Raw genomic sequence first — 21,186 nt, 5'->3', positions numbered from 1 at the left:
TTAGGTACCATCTGCTGCTTTCCCAGGTGCATTAGCAGGGAGCTGGATCCCACACAGAGAAACTGGAAGAGAATCAGCACTCCATTGTGGGATGCCAGTGTGCAAGTGGTGGCTTAACCTGCTGCAGAACAACACTTGCCCCACACACTCACTGTTGACCGGTGGCAGAGGGATGGAAGTTCCCCTTTCTTGGCTTTCTTTCTCCTCCAAGCCGTGCCTGATGTGCACACTTTGGTTAAATTTATTCATGTAAGTTCTCCTGGACAGCCTTGGAGTTTTCACCTCCTCCTATGGTGTCGGATCTCCTTTTGGTCAATGCTTCTAATTAAACATCTTCTGAGATGTGGAGGAATAAACTGCAGCAGTCTTCAGAGAATGAAGCACCAAGAATTCCGTTGGTCTGAGCAGGGAGGACCTGACCCCAGGGAAGTAGACACAGACCGAAAAATTGTGGTGCACATAATGTCACCAAGGCCGCGAATGCCAGGCTAAGGAGCTGCTTTGTACCACAAAAAATGACGAGTCATTGCAGGATTAAGCATGAGAGAAGGGTAATAGGTTTACTTGGGAAGGAGCCCCCTGCAGGTTTCTTGATGAATGTGTTGAAGGAAATAGCATGGACTGGAGCACCTACTAGAAACCTGTGAGAAAAGTTCATTTGAAATAGGATGGCAATTAGGCATTTCTCCTAGCAAGGGATATGCTAATTTGGACACTCACGTCTTATGTCAGACTACCAGGGTTTGATACTTGGCTCCAGCATCTGACTCCAGATTCCTGTTAATGCCTGTTAATGTCATATACAACTAAGTGCATCCTTTACATTTCTGTGATGGAGGCAGTCGGCTAATCTATGGCACAATAAAGAGAAGCTCACATGGAGGTTTCAAGTTCTGTGAGTACTGGGTTGCATGGGACTCAACTTCAGCTTCTGCATTTTTGCAGAGTACCAGGCAGCAGTAATGGGTTTTATAATTGCATCCTTTTAACGCACAGGGGAAACCCAGATTGTGGCAATTTGGGAGTGAGCCACTGAATGGGATTGCTTTCTGTGTCTTTGTTTCTCTCTCTCTCTCTCTTTTTGTTTCCTTCTGTCTACCTGCATCTAAAATAAATGCATTTCTAAGTTAAAAAAAAAGAAGAAATATGATGAGAGCAAGGCCCTGACAGTGAGACTAAGAGAAATAAAATGTATTGACATAAATGCTATAAAGGAGTAGAAAATCCAAGATGAAACAGTTTTAAGTGTTCAGGTTGCATTGTACTGTATCTCACAGCTCTCTATACGGCTTATTGAACTGAAAATACTTGCTAAACACAAAGGAGAGTTTGAGTGTAAATGATTATTCATAAGGGCCAAACACAAAAGGACAGATTTGAAAGCCAGCACTTGCAGTTGAATGTGGATTAAAACCAAGGCCCACCGCTACTGTTGTGGTTAAGCTCAATGCTTTCTACAGGAAGAAGGCAAAAACAAGCTTCCCTTTGCGTATTGGCTTATGAAAGAAGAGGAGGCACTCATGTTCAAGTTACAACATCACCTTCGATGCTCAGGCCAAACTCCAAATGAGCATATGGAGGAAGGGGCTGAGAGAGTGCATCCCAGGTGAACTAGTCCTTCCTTGACTTTGACTTTGGAGCTCTAGTCTTATTATTCCCTTCCTCCAACCTCCTGCCACAAACGCAGACTGGGCAGTAAAGTTAAACACAGCATTTTCCCAAGATAAAAGAGGCCTGTGCCTTTTAATTGTACATTAGAAGCCTCCAGGAACTTCCCACTTAAGCTAACTGGTGGGGTCTTTGGGGCTGTGGAGATGAAGGAACGCAGCAGCCATAGTGGTGTGCAGGCACACAGCAGAAACAGCCCACGAACAGGCGATATATTGCCCCTGTGTCTTATTTAAATGCGATGCTTCTTAAGAAGCATTTCATAGGTTGAAGGACTCATGTTGAGCTCGTTTCTCATCTTGCAACTCATCCATATCATTTCCTTGTCCGATTTCAAAATATTTAGCAAGTAAAGTGAGCATAAAATATTGAGACCAAATAGGATGATTTCAAGAATGAAGGGAGGTGCTTAATAAGTATACTTTGATAAGTAGAATAAGCAGAGCTCTCAAGAAAGTCAGGATATATGACAACCGATATACTGCTTCCTTCATCCATACATTTTATTTGATGCTGGAGAACCAATTTTTATATATATATATATATATATATATATAGAGAGAGAGAGAGAGAGAGAGAGAGTGTGCATTTCATTACATATAAAATTATACATAATATTAAAGTGGAATTAATTACTGTACTATATTATATATAATTATTATATCCTATATAATTAAGTGGATTCATTTGTCAGACTTTGTGATATTTTTGGTTTGTTTCCAATTTTGGGTCTGTGAATTGTTTTTGCTTCCTACTTTTCTTTCCTATTTTTTTCTTTCTTATTCCTCTGAATCAGAGTGTCTGTAGCAACCATTATTGAATGACCCCTATATGATGTAGCATACAATCAAAGATATTTTGCTGTTGTGTTTCCTATTTTCTTTGTAAGAAAAGCTTGTTCATAGGTTAAATCAAACCAACATCTCCAAATGAAAGGTATTCTTAAAAAGGTGTTGGTAAGAAGGCAATTGCTGGGTTGAAGAAAAAGGAAAACAGAGTTAAAAGGTGTTGTGGAACTCACAGATGAATATGTGTACTTGGGTTATGCCTTAAGGGATTGAGGCATGGATTAAACCAGTGGCATGTATTGTAGAGAATTCTGAGAAATTGAAAATTTTACCAAGAGTTAAGGGCTAAGCGTTTTCATTCCTATATCAAACAACATGTTAAAACATAGCATAATGTGGACTACTACTTGGTAAAATTATTTAGATATCAATTATGTTATAAACCATGGCTAATGGCAAGAACATGGCCTTTGAAGCCAGATAGATGGTATAACCTTTAAATCCAATCTAGTTCTTCCTTTCAAGCTATTATGACTAGGTTACTAACTTCACTTCTGTTCTTTTTCCTCAATGGGACTAATAATCCTATCACTGTCTATTTCAAGCAGATAGCGTGGGAGTTTGCAGTAGTAGTATAAATAAGTGAAATTTTTTTCTTATTTCTTTGAGGGCTTTGTGTCAGTGTATTCTAAATGATAATTATGTTGCATGTATTAATTCACTCAGACTTTACAAAACTTCATAAAATATTTTTATAGATTTTCTAGGTTAAAAAAATCTCAAAAAGATTATTTCATGTTTTACAAATTTACCTGGAAATTAAGTGGCAGAGGCAGGAATCAAATGCAATGTTTTTCAGAATCCCAGACCCATCTATTGATGAGAAAGCACTATAAAACATGTTATGTGGACTATTACCAATGTAAATATGCTGCCCTACTCCCTACTCACTACTCTACCCATGGGGTTGATGATTTCATTTGCCGTCTGGGCAATTGATGCCTCTGATGTTGGTAGTCCTTTAACGTCCCTCATCTCACTCAACAAGGAACCTAGCTCACTGTCTTGTATCAGCAAGTGCATGATTCACATGACTGTGATGGAGGTAGTGTCTGTTAACCTATGGAACAGTAAAGTGAAGCTCAGGGAGTTTGGAACACGTGTGAGGTTTCAAGTTTTATGAGTACTGGGATGCATGGGAAGCCAACTTTAGGGAGGTCAGTATGGTGGGGTAGTATGTTAAATGTTGATGCCAACAGCCCACTTGGATACCAGTTCGAGTCCCAGCTGCTCTACTGCTGATCAAGTTCCCTGCTAATATACCCAGGAAAGCAACAAAAGATGGCTCAAGCCCCTGCGCACATGTGGGAGACCCAGATGGACCTTCTGGCTTCAGCTTGGCCCAGCCTCTGTTATTGCAGCCATTTGGTGAGTGAACCAGCAAATGGAAGATCTCTCTCTCTCTCTCTTTCTCCTTCACTCTCTTGGTAACTCTGCCTTTCAAAAATAATTAAATCTTTTTTTTAAAAAATAACCTAACATGAGCTTCTGCATTGCCCTAATAGACACCTAACTTTTATTTTATTCTACTAAAAATAACAATGTCAAATCAACATGAAGGAAAGTATTAAGGATGCTATTTGTAGTTAGAATATTTGTAAATGGAAAATATGGTTAGAGACACAAACATCTTTGTGAGACAGGGAAGACCTATCAGTATGGATTTGGGTCATAGCCATCACCAGACCAGTTCCCTGGAGGAGTTGGAGATATGTACACGAATGAGGCTTTCAATAGAGGAATATTGTGATTGTGGCATCAATGATGGTCAGAGAACAGCTGAAAAAGTATGTGTTGTCAGGAAGAGAAGTGTGAGCTTCAGTGCTGTCTCACTGGAGTCTTCTGCCAACTCTGTGGGTATGCTAAGCCCAAGTGATCTTAGAGAGTTGCCCTGAGATGAAATAAGGGGGCTGTGTCATTATAGGACCACATCTGTGAGTCATTGGAAGCAGGGCACTCTAAGAAGGGGATATGTCCTTGGACTGACCTGCATTCTAGAAGGGAGTTTAGGCTGCACATCACACTTTGGCTGTTGAAGGTTTAAATGGTGTCACCTGGTTTCTATTGCACCAGGTCACAACTATCTCATCTCTAGGAGTAAGTAATATTCTTTAGTAGCCTTTCTGTAGAACCAAAAACAACCCACAGACAGGCAGTGTCACTGAAAACCATAAGGGCAATGCTGTGCCTTTTATCTGTGCTTTTCTTGTTATGTTGACATGTGATACGTCTCCCAGGCCCTCCTGCGTAGTACAATCATTGAGAGATGGGAAGTATTACATAAGATATCTGCTTTATAATGCCTACTTTCATGAACCTTTTTATGCTTTTAAGCACTACCAGCAATATGATTCAGGCATTTCTATCTCACAAATATAAGCACTAATTTTTTCCATGCATATATGTCTATCCTTATAGTATGTTTGCATTACCACTTTGGTTTCTTTTTGAGACTTTTTAAAAAATATATTTATTTATTTATTTGAAAGGTAGAGTTGAGAGAGAGAACGAAAGATCTTCCGTTTACCAGTTCACTCCCCAGATGGCCACAATAGGCTGTAACTGGGCCTATCTGAAGCCAGGAGACTCTTCTGGGTCTCCTACATGGGTGCAGAGGCCCAAAGAGTTGGTCCATCCTCTATTGCATTCCCAGGTGCATTAGTAGGAAACTAGATAAGAAATTGAGCAGCTGGGTTTCAAATTGGTGCCCAGAAGGGATGCCGACACTGAAAGCCATGGATTAACTCACTGTGCCTTCTCCTGAAACATTAAATTATACATCCTGAGATAGTCATCCCAAATTCAATTTTGAATTCGGCACTCTACCATCTTCATCAAGAACCCTCAAAATCCAAACGTCCATGAAATTTGTTTATGTCTTCCAGTGCATGTTAATTACACTTCCTAGGTTCTTTGAAATATAGCTTCTGTCTCCCTTTATCAGATCAATATTAACTCATCAGATTATATTGTGACTTTACCCTATTTTTGGCCCAACATCCAAAAGAGGAGAAAGAAGTGTATATACAAGAACCCTGTGCAATCCTTATATCATGCATCATCTTTAAGCAATAGGAGTGTGTACTTAGGCATGATCAGAGGATTTAGGGGAATCTGGAGATTCAAAAATGTCACATACATTAGCTAACACATCATCTACATATGCATCATCTCATTCTTTTTTAGAGTCCTTATAAACAGAAAATTTTCCTTTTTTTAAAGATTTATTTATTTATTGGAAAGTGGGAGTTACAGAGAGGCAGAGAGAGAGAGAAGAGAGAGGTCTTCCATCTGCTGGTTCACTCCCCAAATGACTGCAACAGCTAGACCTGGTCTAGGCTGAAGCCGGAAATCTAAAGCCTAGAGAAGGGGCTCAAGGACTTATGTCACCTTCAACTGCTTTCCAAGGCCATAGCAGAGAGCTGGATTGGACGAGGAGCAGCCAGGACTCGAGCCAGTACCCATATGGGATGCCACCATTACAGGTGGTGGCTTTACCTGCTATACCACAGTGCTGGTCACTGGAAGATTTTTCTTAGTGAGAGTTTACTTTGGGGAGCTTGATTAATTCTATTATTATGTCCTTAAGTCTTAGCTTTCTTCCACTTAGCTTCAAAAGATGAGACCCTTTTTATGTACTGCAAAGAAACCTATTTTTCGCAATTAGCTCTTAATAGGTTGCTGATTAAACAGTCTTAGCATTTTTTTATCTTTTCCTTGAATGAGATTTGATCTTAGTTATGGCTATCCAATCCTAGCTTTCTAGTAACTATTTGCCCTTATCTTTCAAATAACACACACACTGTACTAGATGATGCATTGTTTTCTTCTTGTATACCATCCCATTTCAATATTTAGTAAAACCTTTAGGAGATGCACTGATAATTTGTGAGGGGTCTCCAGGTTTTGGCAGTGGGAGAAGGGAGGTGGTCATCATTGACAGCCAGGGAGCAGGTGCTCCAGCTCCAGATCTCATTCAAGTATCAGTTTTCTCAGACCATTTCCAACACCAGATGTAGGTTTTCTGTTAAGAAAATCAACATTCAAGAGGGTTATTAGGAATTGTTCTTGGGATGAACAGTAGTGAAAGGCAAATGATTTAGCAAGAGTTGGGCAAAGGAAGACATGGAGCTGTGATGTAAGCTTCTGGGAGGTCACAACCAATGGAGGATTCCGGTGAATGCATGACCTTTCAAAGTTATTCTGATTTCAAATGAGGGAAGCTATTGTTTTCACCTTCACTCCACCAATAATTAAATATAAACTACCAAAGGTTAGTAGCCCCTCACCTTAAGATCCATCAAATGGTATCAAGCATATTCATGTCTACAAATGTTTTCACTTTGAATTTTGCTTAATATCTCATAAAGTTGGCTCAATCTTCAATGCTGTGGAATATTCAACAATCAGTTAATAAAATCCATCATCACACTGTGCTGATATTTATTGAATGTTTGCTGTATGTCATCGTCTCCTTCCTCCTCCCCAACTCCTAAGTGCCTCAGAGAAGGTCATTGAGCTCTTATTGGGTTAACACACATACAGATTAAAATTCTTCATCTGTGCAGGTAAGAAAAAATACCTTTTTTCCTAAAGGGTTAGATACTTCCTCAGATAACTGACCCAGAATGATATAATTAAAAGCTTTGAATCACTTATATCTGAATATATCATCATAGGCAGACCTTCAAACTTCTCAATGTGTTTTATAGATGAGTATTTGCCTCCAGGAAAGGTGACTTTTCCAAAGGTCACATGGCAAATTAATAGGGATTTGGGTAGGAAAGGGAGATTAAAGGAGAACAAATGTTTTAAAAATTAACTCTGCATGAGCAATGTGATGCTTCGAGACATGACAGCCTTTAACATCTTTGCAGCAGCACCAGTGGTATATCCTTTTCACAAAGGGGGGTGTTTAATGGCTCAGGGCCATGCAGAGCAAAGATGTGAGCTGTATTTTTTCAAACTTCAAAACCTACATGCTTACCAATCTATCTGTAACCTTTCATTTTGAGATTATTTGAGAAGCACTGCTTAACTTCCTGTTCCTTAAAGATTAATTTTCGTAATAGCAACAACAGGTAAAATATGTTGTGCATTCTCCATGTGCACTATCATGCATGCTATGACTCTTCCAGGGAAGATGAACTATTCTCTTGCTCTTTTCATCAGGATGTGGTAAATATTAGCCCTTCTCTCAGTAACTGATGATTGCATATGAAATAGGACATGCATTACCAATGCAGCATATCCTAATTAGTCTAATTTCCAAGCCATTGAATTCCTGAAATATATAGACGGCTCTAACATTGGTAGTATCACTGCCAAGGGGCAACATTGTGACAAAAGATTCTAGTTAATTTCTGTCTTTCTCTACATATATTTTCTGATTTGCAGCTGTTAGATGTTTCTCCAAAGAATCAAGATTTTGAATATTCTTTAATGACCTAGGGATCCTACTTATGAAGGCAGGGTTAGGAATGTAGCCAGATGGAAAATACCAGAAGTCTATCCCATTTGTTCATGGGCTTTTTGGAATACCCTCATAGAAGCAAGAGGTAAACATTTTTTTGACAGGCAGAGTGGACAGTGAGAGACAGAGATACAGAGAGAAAGGTCCTCCTTTACCGTTGGTTCACCCTTCAATGGCCGCTGCGGCCGGTGCACCACGCTGATCTGAAGCCAGGAGCCAGGTGCTTCTCCTGGTCTCCCATGCGGGTGCAGGGCCCAAGCACCTGGGCCATCCTCCACTGCACTCCTGGGCCACAGCAGAGAGCTGGACTGGAAGAGAAGCAACCGGGACAGAATCCGGTGCCCCGACCTGGACTAGAACCCGGTGTGCTGGTGTTGCAGGTGGAGGATTAGCCTATTGAGCCACGGTGCCAGCCTGATGTTGGAGTATTTTAACTTCTTTGTTCTCCAGTACTTGTTTTGCATTTCTTCTGATCACAATTGCCACATTCAATGCCAAGACAGAGCATGCTGTACTCACTGCTTTATCTCCAGGGCTGGGCATAAAAACTACTTGAGCTAAAGTGAATCATTGACATTGATGCCTATTCACTTTATTTCATATTGCCAACTTTGTGAGTTAAATTTTTGTATTTAATTTATTAGAGAAGCAGGGGTGGAATATCTTATCTCCTGGTTCACTTGGCAAATACCCTCTACAGCCTGGACTTGGCCAGAATGAAACCAGGAGCCCAGAACCTCAATCTAGGTACCTGCCTTGACAACAAGGACCCATCTTCTCAAGCCATTACCTCCTGCCTACCAAAGTGCACACTACCTGGAAGCTGAACTGGAAAGCAGAGATAAGACTTAAACCCACTAACAAAAACATGTGCACCTGTGTGAATGTAATGGTCTAATTTACTAGGGAGATCCCTGATTTATAAGGATAATTAGCTTGAACAAATAGGAATCTTAAACGAATAGAATTCTGTACCCAGAGAATCAATTTTCCCAGTACCACTTGCTGAAAAGACTGTCCTTGTTCCAAGGATTGATTTTAGCTTCTTTGTCAAAGACTAGTTGGTTATAGATGCATGGATTGGTTTCTGAAGTTTCTATTCTGTCCCATTGGTTTGCATGTCTATTTTTGTGCCAGTACCAGACTCTAAATTATAAACTGCCCTGTAATATGTATTGAAATCTAGTATTGTGATACCACCAGCTTTGTTTTTGCTATATAACATCTCCTTAGCTATTTTTGGTCTCTATTGTTTCCATACTATTTTTATGATCATTTTTTTACATCTGAGAAGAATCTCATTGGTATTTTGATTGGTATCATACTGAGTCTGTAAATTGCTTGTGGCACTGTGGACATTTTGATAACATTAATTCATCTAATCCATGAATACAGAAGTTTATTTTTTCATATTTTGTGCCTTTCTTCTATTTCTTTCTTTAATGTTTTATAATTTTCCTCATAGAGATCTTTCATATCCTTTGTTAAATGTATTCCAAAGCAATTAGTTATTTCTGTAATTATTGTGAATGGAATTTATCTTAAAAGTTCTTACTCAGCCATGGCATTGTTTTTATATACAAAGGCTATTGATCTTTGTTAATTTTATATACTGGCATTTTACTGAGCTGTTTTATGAGTTTCAATAGTCTCTTAGTGGAGTCTTTTGGTTCCCCCATATATAGAATCATGTCATCTGCAAATAGGGATAGCTTGACTTCCTTCTTTCAAATTCAGATCCCTTTGATTTCTTTTTCTTGCCTAATGATTCTGGCTAAAACTTCCAGGATTATATTGAATAGCAATGGTAAAAATGGGCATCCTTATCTGGTCTGGATCTTAGTGGAAATGCTTCCAACTTTTCCTCATTCAATAAAAAAGATGGTTGTGAGTTTATCCTAAATTGCCTTTATTGTGTTGGGGAATATTCATTATATACCAAATTTTCTTAAGGTTTCAATTAGGAAGGATTTTGTATTATATCAGCTGCTTCTTCAGCATCTATTGATATAATCATATGGTGTTTGTTCTTCAGTTTGTTAATGTGATGTATTACATTGATTGATTTGTGAGTGTTGAAACATCCCTGGACACCAGGGATAAATTGCACTTCGTCTGGGTGAATGATCTTTCTGATGTTTTGTTGTATTCGACTGGCTAGTATTTTGTTGAGGATTTTTGCATCTATGTTCATCAAGGATATTGGTGTGCAGTTCTCTTTCTATGTTGTATCTTTTTCTGATTTAGGAATTAAGGTGACGCTAGCCTCAGAGAAGGAGTTTGGACGATTTACTCCCTTACAATTGTTTTGAATAGATGGAGAAGAATTTGGTGTGGTGATCAGTTCTTCTTTAAAAAGTCTGGTAGAATTCAGCAGTGAGGCCATCTGGTCTTGGGATTTTCTTTGTTAGAGGGTCTTTATAACTGATTTGATCTCCATCTTGATTATTGGTATGCTTAAGTTTTCTATGTCTTCATGAGTGTATTTTGTAGACTGTACATGTCGATTTCTTGTAGTTTTTTTTTAATTTCTTGGGATATAACCTTTTGTAGTGAACTGTATGATTCTTTCTATTTCTATGGTATCTGTTTTTCATCCCTAATTTTATTAATTTTGGTGTTTTTTCCTTTTCTATGTTAGTTGGGCCAATGATCCATCAATTTTATTTTTTTCAAATAAACAGCTCTTCATTTCACTAATCTTTTGTAATTTTTGTTTCAATTTTGTTTATTTCTTCTCTAATTTTCACTATTTCTTCTGCCTACTAATTTGGGATCTGGTTTGTTGTTTCTTTAGGTACTTGAAATGTGTTTTTAGCTCACTTATTTGAAGACTATCAAATTTCTTCATGTAGAAACCAATTGCTATAAAATGTCCTCCTAACACTGCTTTTGCTGTAGCTCATATGTTTTGATATATTGTATAGTCATCTTTATTCATTTTCAGAATTGTTTTCATTTATCTTTTGATATCTTCTATGACCCAGTGTTCGTTCAGGTGCATGTTGCTCAGTTTCTATGTGTTTGCATATTTCCAGGATGCTTAATTGTTAATTTCCAGCTTCATTCTATTGTGGTCAGGAAAGACATGATATGAATGCAATTTTTTTTTGACTTGCTGAGTTCTGCTTTATGGCTTAGCATATGGTCTATCTTTGAGAAAGTTACATGCACTGATGTAATGAATGTGTATTCTGCAACTGTGTGATGATAGGATCTGTATATATGTTAGGTCATTTTGTCCATAATGTAGCTTAGTTCTATGGTTTCTTTGCTGATTTCCTGTCTTGTTGATCTATTCATTAATTAAAGTGGGATGTTGAAGTTCCCCATTATTTTATTGCAGTCTAAATCTTTCGTTATATCCAATAACATTCATTTTAAATAGCCAGGCACCCCAGTATTTGTTGCATATATGTTTATTATAGTCACATCTCCCTGAATTAATCCCTCAACCATTATGCATGCCCTTCTTTGCCTCTTTTAACAGCTTTTGTGTTAAAGTCTTTTGTGTCTGATATTAGTGGGCTACACCTGCTCTTTTATGCTTTCAGTTAGAATGATATATCATTTTCCATCCTTTCACTTTCATTCTGTGTGTATCTTTGTTGGTGAGGCATGTTTCTTGTAGACAACAAAGCAGATGAATCTTGTTTTTTATCCATTCAGTCAGTATGTATTTTTAACCAGAGAATTTAAGCCATTTACACTCAAGGTTACTGTTGAAAAGTATCAACGTGGCCTTTCTATTTCCCCTTAAATACTCTTATTGTTTGCTTTGGATTTCCTTTTTACTTTTACTGGAAGAATTTCTGCCTCCACATTCTTTCCCAATGATGACTTTTTTCTGTGTTTCTTAGTGTATCATATCTTTAAGCATCATTTGTAAGGCTGGATGAGTGGTGAAAATATTGTCAATTTTGTTTGTTATGGAAGGTTTTTATTTCACCTTTATTCATTAAAGGGGGCTTTGCAACTATAATATTCTGGGTTGACATCTTTCTATTAAGACTTGGACTATGTCTCTCTGTTCTCTCCTACCGTGCAGGGTTTCTGAAGAGAATTCAGCTGTCCTGAAAATTGGAGATTTCCTGGAAATAATCTGGCATTTCTCTTGTGCACATTTTAGAATCTTTTCTTTATGTTTCACTGTTGAAATTTTGATTAAAATGTGCCATGGTGAATATCTTTTCTGGTCATGTCTATTAGCAATTCTATGTGCCTTGTGTACTTGTATGTTACTTTCTCCAAAGTAGGGAAGTTTTCTGTAATTATTTCACTAAATATACCTTCTTTTTCATTCTCATTTACCACACTTTCAGGATGTCCTAAGGCCAGTATTTAGGGTCATTTGATAGTATCCCATAAATTTCCAACACTGTTTTTAATTTTCTGATTATTAATTCTTCCCCTTATTCTTCTTCCTCTTCCTCTTCTTCTTCTTCCTCTTCATCTTCCCCTTCTTCTTTCTTCTCCTCCTCCCCATCCTCCTCATCCTCCTCTTCCTCTTCCCCTTTCTCTTCTTCTTTTATGACTGAAAAATTTCCAAAAAGTTGTCATCTAGATCAGATATTTTTCACCTGCCTAACCAAGTCTGTTGTTAAGACTTTCCACTATATTTTATGTGACATATTGAATTCTTCATTTCTAATATTTCAATATTTCAGTTTGATTTTTCTTCAAAGTCTCAATTTCATTAGAAAAATTTTCATTCATGTCATGTATAGATTTTTTTAACTCATGAATTTTCCCCTCATTGCTTTGAGTAATACTATGATTAGTATTTTGAATTCCTTTTCAGGCATTTGATCAATCTTTTTTTTTTTTTTTTTTTTTACATTCTAATATTGAAGTGTAATTGCGTTCCTTTGAAAGAGTTATGTTTTCTTCCTCATGCTTGTTTCTTTAATTTCTGCTTTTATATTTAGGCAGTGAAAATGCTGTTGGTTTTTCCTCTGATATCTTTTATCATTGAAATATGCCTTGGTTGCTTAGGTGAGTGTCTGTTCTTTTAGTGAATATAGAGGTGTGTGCTGAGTGTAGCAAGGGAGCCCTGCTCCGTGCTCCAGAGTGGAATGAGTATCCAGAGTGACACCCAAACTGAGCATTGTAAATTTTCTGTATTGTCAGCAGGAAAGAGTGTATGATCATCTCTGTTGGCATAATCACAAACTCACTTCCTGTCCTCCAAGGTGGTCAGTGTCCTGCATTAGCCCACAGTGAGTGCAACTGCCTCACTCACTGCCTAATGAACTGCCCAGAGGAACTGTGCAGTCCTTGTGTGGGCACAGACCCTGCTGCAAGGACCCACCCCAGGCAGTCAGGGAGCTCTGGCCCTCTTGCACCACACACAGTGACCCAGCGACACCCTACTGCCTATCTTGTAGGCACAGCTTTCCCACAGTCTCACCATACTGGGCTCCCACAATCATGGGGCACAGAGGACCTGCTCCATTTCTCTAACCTGCCCTATCCATGTAGAGGCAGAGATATCCCCATAACCTGTGATTGCTATGGTGGTTTGATACACAGAGCCTGTGTTATGTTGAAAGGCTGGGGGCACCTCACAGTCCTATGTGGTGTCTAGCCCCCTGTCAGTTCTCTCAGCCAGTATCAAAGTCAGGGAGGAATGTGGATTTTTCCCTCTGGTAAAATCCCTGGATCATACAGATGCACAAGAGCTACTGCAGCTGCTACTGATGTGAAAATGGCACCTTCTCCCAGCCCGTTGCTAGACTTGCACACATGAGCCACTGCAGGCACTAGTAGTGTCAAAATGGTGCCAACTCTGAGCCAGTTGTCAGGCACCTTTGTTGTCTGATGGGGAGAGAGCAATGGGGAGAGAGCAAGATCCACCCCCTGCTTTGTTCTGGGTAGGCTGGTACCCTGTCCCCTTTAGGGCTCCAGGCTAGACACAATGACAGTGTACTCTACCAGGCTCTCACTCTGGCTAATCTCCAGTGGCACAGACTGCTACAATCTGATCTCACCTCACTCCAAAGTTAACACTTCCTCTGGCTGTTGGCTGTGGGGATCATGTGTTTTGTCCACACTTATTGCTGTGCATCTTTGCCTCCCATCCTGATTCACAGCGTCCCTCTTCCTTTTGTAGAATTTTCACTACAGGTTTCTCTCCAATTCACTCCTGGGAATGCACTTCCTCCACATTTTAGTACTATTTTTCTCTAGCCTAAAGCAGTATACGTCCTTTCCCTATCCTACCATCTTGGAATATCTGATTCAACACTTATTATATGCCAGGATTTATTCTATTCTGGGAGGAGACCATGGTGAACAAGAGTAGGTAGGGACACAGACTACTACTACTCAGCAGGTGGTGATGGTGGTTTCTAGATAGTGTCAAAATAAGTAAATAATTAACCCAGGATTATCCGTAGCTCCAGTCTTGCTTTTGGCTACTTGTAGCTCCTGAGCTATGCTTGAATTCATTCACCACTGTTATTTGAAGAAATTAAGTCTCTGTCAAGGCTCTTTGCTCAGTAAAGAGGAGTTCAGATGCAAGCTACAAAAAAGAAGTGCATGGTATATTTGGCATCCCAGGAGAGGAAAACATGCTTTTTTGGAGGTAGTCAAAGATGTCAGTGAGACAAATACTCCTTTAATCCATGGCACCTGGCTGTTCCTCAGTTTGTACTGCAGAATGGCTCCCACAGTTGGACTGGAAAGGGAATTGAGTGGACCTGTTCCTGCAGGACGGACAGGGAGCCTTTCCAAAACAAATAGCGATGCATTTCAGGAATCAGTTGCTCCTGGTTGCAGATGTGATACACAGAACTTACTCAATCTCTGGTTTGACTTCATCGGTTCAACTTTTTTTTTTAAAGATTATTTATTTGGAAGAGTTACAGAGAGGCAGAAAGAGAGAGAGAGAGAGAAAGTCTTTCATTTGCTGGTTCACTCCTCAACTGGCTGCAACAGCCAGAGCTGTGCCCATCCAAATCCAGGAACCAGGAGCTTCTTCCCTGTCTCCAATGCAAGTGCAGGAGCCCAAGCACGTGGGCCATCTTCTACTGCTTTCCCAGGCCATAGCAGAGAGCTGGATCGAAAGTGGAGCAACCAGGACTCGAACTGGCACACATATGGGATGCAGGCACTGGAGGCAGCTGCTTTACCCACTACACAACATTGCTGGCCACAATCTGTTCAGCTCTTGCCTCTGTCACTTACTGGATTCACCAGTTGCTTTACCTTTCTGAATCTTCCTCAAGGGTTGCTAAGACCTTATAGGAACATACATGTGATGCATACCAAACTATTTAAGTTACATAGTGTATCCTCTGCAAATGGTAGATTTCCCTCAGTTTTATGAAATTCTTAAGCAATGCAAATGACAGTTTTTTACAGTCTGGAAATTTACTCACTTGCTTATGGAAGTTCCAGTAATGAAGACAGATAAAGACTGCACATTATATAAGATCATGATTTCTGGGCAAAATTTGGTTGTATCTGAATCAACATTTAATATTCTGCTTTCTCCCTAAATTTAGCATAGCTAGGATTAAAGGTAGGGGAAATGGAGCTTGAGGATAATTGGCTCCTTTAGGAAGGCCATTCTTGATTGTTTACTGCTGTGAGATAAAACATACAGTCCAGTTAGCTGTAGTGGGTCTTGAGGAAGTGGCCCCGAAAAGAAGCAGACTTAAGGAATGCAAACCCAGTATCTGATTCCCAGGAATGATGACCCAGTAAAGACAAAACTGGGAGTGGAACCTGGCCTGGCCAGTCATCCTAGTGGCATTGAATTGATTTTATTTTCTGGGAGTATTCAATTCAGATGTTGGTAGAAAAGCAAAATCTTTATTTAAAGCTATGCTGTTCCACTTGATTTTAAAATTAATGTGCCTATTTCAAGATCTTACATTCAGTACTTCAGAAATTAGCATGTGGCAATATTGCCTGCCATTCTGTATTGCTTTTTACTCACGGCAGCTTTTAGTTCATCCAGCTGAATTCAACATAACCCCTTTAGTCCAATCTGAGCATCTCCAGTCAACAAAACTTCCCATTAGTTCCCAAATCTTCAGCTTTGATGATCTGATTAAAACCCAAGTGTCCTCACACTTAGGCTGTTATTCAGGACAAAAGTTTCTATCCTGAATTCATGTTTTCTAAGATAAATCCTTAAACCAATGTTGTCTAACCCTTCCCATTGCTTAGTTTCTCAATTGTAAGTCCTGACAACATGACTATCTTATCCTGACATCATGCCTTTCTGGAAATATTCTGCCTTCAACATCTGTATTCCTGATATAATTTGTTTCTCAGTACCTCATTTTTAAAATTAATCTGAAAAGAAACACTGCCAAAATGTAATATGATATTCTTGATTTACAAAATGCAACATTGTATGTAAACATTTTCTCAGTTCCATGCTACTTACAGCACTGTCTGATTTCTGTCTGTCTATGAGACAACACAGGCCATCTAGGTGTTTGCACTTCTACGAATTCACCGCTGAGATTTTAGGAAATCAGGAAGGCACTTCTTTCCAGCACTGGGATTTTAAAGCCAAGCTCTGAAAATCATTTCACTGCTGATGGCTTCCACCTTCAGGCAAGAGAGCAAAGGACCCTATCAGGGGAGAGCAAATGAGACCTCAATCTTATTAACCATGTGCTTTCATGCCCCTGGAAGCAACCTCCAGGCCCGGCTCCCACAGGATGCCCTGGCAGCTTTAACAGGAGAAACAGAACACTGCTTTAACATCAGATAAATCACGGAACTAAAAAGACTACATGTCCCAGCGGGGCTGAGATTGTCCTGGTTTCTTAGTAGCTGTCTAAATGGACAGGGAATGCTTCAGACAAACCACATTGTATGGTAAATATAACAAGAGAGGCTGACACAGTATGGATCATACTTGAGTAACATGTGCATGGTTTTCATGATACTACCTTCATTAAATTCTTCCTTATATAAGTCACACCTTGTGGCAGGCATTTGTTGCAGCAGTTGACACCTTTATAGCAACACCTGCATCTCATATTCCAGTACCCTGATTCAATCCTGACTCTGCTCTCAATTCTGGCTCCTACAATTGCACACTTGGGAGGAAGCAGGTGATGTCTCACATATCCATGTGGGAGATCGAGATTGAGTTCCCAGCTCCTGGTTTTGTCCTGGTCCAGCTCTGGCTGCTGTAGAAATTTGGGAAATATATCTATAGTAGCAGTGGGAAGGCTCTCCCCATCCTTTTGTCTATGTCTGTCTTTCTGTCTCTGTTTGCCTTTCATATAATCAACATAAAATTTTTAAAATTTATTATTAAAAATCACATCTTGGTGTTCTTATTAGCAAGGTAAACTTTTTGTTACCACTATATATGGAAAATCAGTATGACTTACATTAAGTACATGATTATAAAAATAAGTCATTTTCATTTGAAAACATGACTGATAGAGTTGGAACACTTGTTAGTTATATGTTAGTACCATGTTCTGTGGGAGATCTCTTCCAAGACCACCAATACATACCTATATAATATATATATAATTTATGCATAAATTTAATTTCTTATCCATATCAAATAAGAACTTAACATGCATTACAGTCATAAATTGTGTAGTATGAAGTGCTATATCAAAGCTAACACATTATTTTTCTTCACACATTTGTGTATCAAAGATTTTGTTTTTACTGTGAATCTTAACAACTTCAGCACATGATTTTTTTTCTTTGCTTGTTAAGTCAAGGACTATTACCTTTTCATGTTAAGGTACACTTTATAGCATATCTTTGGTACATCGAGATTGTTAGCATCATCAGTCTTTGTGTGGTGGAGTCACTATTAATTAAAAGAAGTGTCATTAGCAAACAAGGACTCTGATAATTTTATAATTGATCTGAAAACTAAGACAACTGCTGACTAACCGGGCATAAAGTGGATACAGTGTGGAAATACTGAAGAAAACTCTGAATCCTAGCCTGGGCTGGACAGAGAGGGCAGCACAATATTTTGTCACAATGCTCAGAATGATGTGCAACTTAACATATACAGATTGTTTATTTCTGAAATTTTCCAATTAATATTATCAGACTGCAGTTAACCAAGGGCAACTGAACGTGCAACTTCAGATAAGGGTGTGGGGAACAATGGTAAGAATTTTCTCTCCATTGAATTTTATATTTAGCTTGATTGTATGTTTTGAGAATGTATTATTGAGATATCTGAATCTATACCACACAATTTCAGGTGTGAGAGAGCCTAGACCTGTTTTTACTCATAGGAGAGAAAGTTGGAAAGTGGCAAGCAATGTTTCTTAGTCTTATCAGAGAATGCGCATCGTTAGACAAACTCACTGTGCAACCGCAGAATCACGTGTGCCTGGAATGGAAGCTTCTGCAGCCATAAGTGGTCAGAAACACTTACATGGTGATCTTGAAAAATTGCTGGATGCTGATTTTGGACTGGACTGAGGATGGGTAGCTCTCAAGCCAGTGTCTTAGGGACAACGCTACACTTTTGTTAGTCAAGGATTAGTAGTAGGAGCCCTGCCAAGTTCTTATAGAGCACCAGCACCGTGCTCACTTGGCTAATCCTCCCACTGTGACGCCAGCACCCTGGGTTCTAGTCCCAGTTGGGGCACCGGATCCTGTCCCGATTGCGATTGCTCCTCTTCTAGTCCAGCTCTCTGGGAGGGAGGGCAGTGGAGGATGGACCAAGTCCTTGGGCCCTGCACCCCATGGGAGACCAGGAAGAAACACCTGGCTCCTGGCTTCGGATCGGGGCAGCGCACAGGCCGTAGCGGCCATTTGGGGGGTGAACCAACGGAAGGAGGACCTTTCTCTCTCTCTCTCTCTGTCTGTCTAACTCTGCCTGTCAAAAAAAAAAAAAGTTCTTACAGAGAAGAACACCCTGCCAGACCCAGAGTGCCGATCATTGCAAGTGCCCATTCTCGGGGTTAGAAGACCCTACCAGAACCTCAGGCTAACTGAGCCAAGAACATGCCTCCTACACTTCCTGTCTAATAGAAGGGTTGTAGAAAGGGACTTTAGAAACATCACTGCCAGTTTAGTTTCACTGAGAGAATGAGATTTCATCAAAATATGGAACACTTCCCCCTCCCAGACCTTACCACTGCACCAACAGAGCTCTGTGTTTTCAGTGGGTGAAACCTGAAGGAACCACAGGGCAGACTCTCTGAGGAAGAGAATTTGTGGAGACCCAACATCAACCCAGTCAACAGAAACAAGAGCAGCAGTGGACCTTGAAGATGCTGGTAACTTCATTGAAATGAGATTAAAGATAGTACAACTCCTCACCATATTATTATAAGACCTCACACTATTGGCCTATGCATTCAGTTACTAATAACTGATGCATCACATTTAGCTTTCAACAAACATTACAAGTCATGACAAAGCCAGAGAGAAACAAAACACAATAGTGACATAGCAGTCATTCAGAATGAGACTCAGCTCTGCCACAAATGTTGAAATGATCAGACCGGAGACCCAAAGTAACTTATGATTACTGTGCAAGGCCTTAATGCTGAAGGCACAGAGCAAGCAGCACAGTTGGGGAAGTCAAGGAGAAATGGGAAATTTAAGAAGTAAAAATACAGCATTAGGAATGAGAGGAAAAGAGAATGCTACATGGGTGAAGCATGCTGTTGATGGAGTCATGCTTGGACTGAAAACAACAACAAAGCACCGACCAAAAGACCAGTGGCCTGTGACACAGGTTGATAGAAATTATAGACATGAAAAGCAAAGAGTGAGAAAACAAGATACAAAAAAGGACTAGAACATAAAAATAGATAGGAAAAATTCCAAAATTACATTTACCTGGAATACCAGAAGGAGGTGAAAGGCAGCGGAACAGAGGAAACATTTGCTGTGAGACTGCCCAGGAACGTTCGGACATCAGTGAAGGAAACCCAACCACAGACCCAGGTAGCATTTAGAGCACCAAGCAGAATAAATGTCAATGTCTACAGCAAGGCACATCACATTCAAATGATAGTAAAGCAAAAGCAAAGGAAACCATGGATTGAGGGGATTTTTTTACTTTTTATTTATTTAACAGAGCGTATTTCATGTATTCCATATATGCAGATTTAAGAACACAGTGATACTCCCCACCCTACCCTTCCTCCCAATCATGCTCCACTCATTGTGGTCATTTGGGGAATGAACCAGAGGATGGAAGACCTTTCTCTGTCTCTTCTTCTCACCGTCTGTAACTCTACTTGTCAAATAAATAAATAAAATCTTTAAAAAAATCCAGATCTCTGTGAAAATAGAAAGTGTGATGAGGAGGAAAAAAAGGTCACTTAAAATATTTTATTTTTCTTAATTGATCTAAAAGGTGGTCATCATTGGTTCAAATCAATAATTATAGTACTGCACAGGACAAATTAAGCATATATGTGAGTGAGTGAGATAAACAGCACCAAAATCATAAAAGGAAAGGCAGGAAGTGGAAAGTTTGAGGTGTGAGGTCACAGAGTTATATTCTGGTGGGTGTGACCAGTGAAAAACATACACTGAAAACTCCAGGATAATGTCACCATTGTAACCCTCAATTCTCATGGGAGAGCAAGTTCATATTCCAACTACTCTGCTTCCTAAACAGTTCCCTCCTAGTACCAAAATACATGGGCTTCTGCTAACCACGTGGGAGGCTTGGATGGAGTTCCTGGTCCCTGGCCTCAGCAGATGAAACTCTGTGGCCACCATGTCTGGAAGATTGATCTCGTTTCTCTCTCCCTCTCTCTCTCTCTCTCTCCCTCTCTCCCTCTCTCTCTCTTTCTCCCTTTCACCCTCTCTCTCTTTCTCTCTCTCTCTCTTCCTTTCTCTCTTTCTCTCTCTTTCCTTCTCTTCCATGTGTTACCAGTGGTGGAGGGGAGAGTGGTTCCCAGAGTGAATTCCATAAGTTATATTCCTCAGCTTAGTATAGAAATAAAAAGCTGGGGAACAATTTGCAAAGAGGTAGAAACTTTTATTAGACAGAAAAGAAACTTTTATTTGATTGGCAAGGGACAGAAAAAGTGTCTGGTCTGAGAGGAGATCAGGTGGAGTACCTGGGTGGGACGCTGGCTTTGAGGAAGTGTACAGGGTTTTTTTGATTTTTTTTTCCAATTGGGTCATTCTGTGGGGCTGCCCATTGGATGAGGTTTTTCACATACTGTATGTTGATTAGCTTCAGGCTATTAGAAGTAGAGGGGTCACCTG

Source organism: Oryctolagus cuniculus, chromosome 6 (genome assembly GCF_964237555.1).
Source record: "Oryctolagus cuniculus chromosome 6, mOryCun1.1, whole genome shotgun sequence".
Taxonomy (NCBI): Eukaryota; Metazoa; Chordata; class Mammalia; order Lagomorpha; family Leporidae; genus Oryctolagus; species Oryctolagus cuniculus.
Note: the sequence above shows the minus strand (reverse complement) of the source record.